Source organism: Ctenocephalides felis, unplaced genomic scaffold (genome assembly GCF_003426905.1).
Source record: "Ctenocephalides felis isolate EL2017-DRISC unplaced genomic scaffold, ASM342690v1 CF-g0.4_SCAFFOLD_01492, whole genome shotgun sequence".
In the NCBI taxonomy this organism is placed as follows: Eukaryota; Metazoa; Arthropoda; class Insecta; order Siphonaptera; family Pulicidae; genus Ctenocephalides; species Ctenocephalides felis.
In genome coordinates, this window is record NW_020537646.1 from 19,577,360 (window position 1) to 19,581,038 (window position 3,679).

At 26.2% G+C, this 3,679-nt stretch overlaps 1 pseudogene; it reads right to left on the reverse strand.

The window, feature by feature from the left end:
* Window positions 1-878: 878 nt before the first annotated feature.
* Window positions 879-1,938, reverse strand: LOC113370975 (annotated as a pseudogene).
* Window positions 1,939-3,679: the final 1,741 nt, after the last annotated feature.

Sequence of the window (3,679 nt, forward strand, 5' to 3'; positions counted from 1 at the left end):
ATCAATATATATATATATATATATATATATATATATATATATATATATATTGATTTCTTACAGCTTAAATTTTGTGATGAAAATATTTATATTATATAAAGGAACTATTTGTAAGAATTGTATATAGAAAGATTGTTTAATTGAATGTTATGTGTATGTGGCTGCTAATATTCCTTGTTTAAATATTTAAGCAGCATTTATGTATATTTGTAGTGTCATTGTGCATTGTTGATTTTTTTGTTAATTTTAATTTTTGTATAGTGTTACTTACTTTTAAGTTTATTGTACATTATTACTTATTTATGAATGATATTATTAGAATTTTTATCAAGAAAAAGTGACCATAAATTAACATATTTTTCATTATTTTAAAATACAAAATGGTAATGATTGTTTTACTCTTATTGAAATATTTTAGCTTAAATTTTAAATGTTTATGTTAAATTATATATTTGGATAGCACTCATTATACAGTTATTATGTAAAGAAAAATTATTTGTCAAAATAAAATATCATTAAGGCATCACAATATGAATAATGAAAAAAATCACCAATAAAAATTGTAGATGATATATTTTCTGACTGTAAACATTAAAAATTAGAGAGATATACCTGAATAATTGTATTTAATATTGTACCTATTTAGTTAATACAAAATAAATTCAAATAAAAACTGTTATTAATCTTAACATAAAATACAAAAAGAAATGCTGCATATTAATTTTGAATTTATTAATCTTGGCCATAAAATAACAAAATAAACTATATACAATAAATGAAAACATACAATATAAATAAACAAGGCATTTTTAAGACTTTTAAATATATAAATAATACAATATAGAATTTTGAACCATTTATATTTTATCACATATGATTTAACCCCTGTCTGCTGCTTGCAGAATTCTTAAAATATATATGAATAGATTGACAATATCTAAGTACAAGTTAATTGTGGCCAAAATATACTCTTCTGGTGATAATGTCGTCATCATAACATGCGTGTCATAAAGCAAAAACAAGCTGAATATTAGTGCACCAAAACTGCATAACACTAATTCAAAAATAGTTGAATGAGTGAATATCTGAATGATACCACCAACCAATAAGCAGCAAAGTCCAGTAAACAATCTAAAATCATAATTATAGCTTAAAATATTATAGGTAATGCTAGATTGAAAATATTATGAAATACTAACGCTGCTGGGAGCATTGATAAATCCAGTTTGTTTTGTAATGTAAAGAGTGTTATACCAATAACAACACACAAGTAATTGCAATAGCTTGAAGTACTAAACTAGCTTTAAAATGTGTTACTAGCACACCCACACTGATGGAGTTTGTAATTGTCTAAAAAGTTAGTCATAATTAATATTTAAACGCATTGAAGCTAGAATTTCCAGGAATATTGAACGGAATACTCACGAAAATTGTTAACAGAATAAAATTAGTTGGTGTTTCCTTTCTCTTGATATGAAGAGCAACCAGCACACCAATGCTACTGATCATGCAGACTAATACGAGCCAGTCACTAAAGAAACGCATTAATAAAAACAAATAAATTATTGCAATAATGTGTATTAATACAATTAGTGATACAAACTTTGCTTTAACAATTCCTTGTACAGGCTCAATTTGGCAGGCTATGCCCACCAGCAAGCTCAATAACAACTGAACTGTAAGTAGTCCATAGACTTTTCGAATGAATCCAAGTCTCACACGAACAGATGCATTAATAACGTTATTGTTATATGCAAAGTCATTCTATGCATAGGAGTCATAATTATATAACTTAGTACATAAGATATTAATTTAAATTTTTCTATATGCTATATTACCTCGATTGAACCTTCTTTTCCACCACCTTCTAGGTCATCTTCAGCAAACATAAGGGGTACGGTTGCCATATTTAATTCTAGAAGATATTAAAGGGCCACTTAAAAATTTATTATTTTTTCGATATAGTTTCCTAAATTATGCTATTTTTATAGAAAAAACAATTTTTATCACAAACAGATTTTCAATTTATTTTGACAGGAGCTTGACACATCACTGTAATGAAGTTTTCTCATAATAACTTAATTTATTAGAATGCCAACATTATAAATAAAACAAGGAAATTGTGTTGTTGATTAATTTGTTTTCATACTCAAATTTATTCACATTGCATTTCTATTTAATTACATTATAAAGAAATTTGTTTTAGAAAACGCTGTCTTTGAAAATTGATATACGTGTCAAAAAAAATTCGCTGCCTTAACATACTTATATACTGAAGTTGTCATTGAAAATGTTTAGCTGTCAAAAGGTCGTATCGCCATTTTTTGTGCATCGCATTCGTGTCGAGTTCTAGTGGTTAGTTTTCTTTGTGTAAGTTTTATTTACAATTAGTACTTTTTATTGTTATTTTTATATTTTTTTCTTTGCACTTAGTTTTGATAATTCTTCTTTTTTATATTATTATTTATTTTAATGCTAGGTTTGATATTGGGGTCAGGTTACATGCAATGTTCTTTATTAGTAGAAATTAATGTACTTTTTTGCGTTTCTATTTTGTTCTAAGTCATGTTTTTTTCTCTAATCAATCAATTTATTTTTTACCTAAAAAGGGCCATCCAAATTTCAGCTTTTTCTCAGCCACTGTTAAAGTGTGCCAAATCAGTCTTATCATAGATAATTCAGATAAGTCTTAAGTAACTTTTGACGAATTATATTTATCTATAGGGAAATGCTGATAAAGATTGAAAACCTATTAACCAAAATTTAAAATTATTACAATTGCGAATTATGTGCAATATAAACTTAATTATAAGTAATTAAATAAAACATGCATTGGTAAATATCTAGAAAGTGTTTAATCTTGAACATGAGAGCTAATGTATATGTGTGCCTGTTCAACTTATTACAATCTCTGATGTAACAATAGAGGAAGGAATGATTTTGATATATTTTTTCTTCTATCGTTACCTCAGATGACGTGATAAAACACATGGAAAAACTATGAACATTCACAAAAACATTTAATTTACAATTCAGTAAATTAGGGTTTTTGGATGTGCGGAGTTTATAAGATGCATATGGGTAATTCTATAGAAGGTTTTCAATCTTGAGTATGTAAACTCCTTAGGTACATGTGGCTGTACAAGTTACTTATGATCTCTGAAGTAACAATTGAAGAAGGAATAATATTTTGATCTATTTCTTCTTCAATTGTTACTTCGGATGCCATGATTAAACACTTAGAAAACTATAAATGATCACATATACATATAACTTACAATTCAATTAATATAATGATTCTTGAATAAAAGATGGGTAAGTCTATTCCTATTGTTCAAATGAGATCAATTACTGGTGGTGTTCAAAATATTCCGAAAGCTAAATTATAATCTTGTTGTATCTAGATCTAAAAGATGGGCAAACACGGACAATTGAGTACCATAGCTGATAATAGATCATATCACATATTTTGAATTAGATGCCAGTTTTGAACCTAGACAATATTAGAATATGATATAATCATATTCATGGTTTGGGGTAAGATAACTTTATTCACGATAAGATAATATAAATTCATATATTAATTTGAGTATATTCATAAAGCTACTACTGTGATTGTAAAAATAATAATCTGTTTATCATATTGATTGAAGCATAAACAGAAACTATATTATTAAAA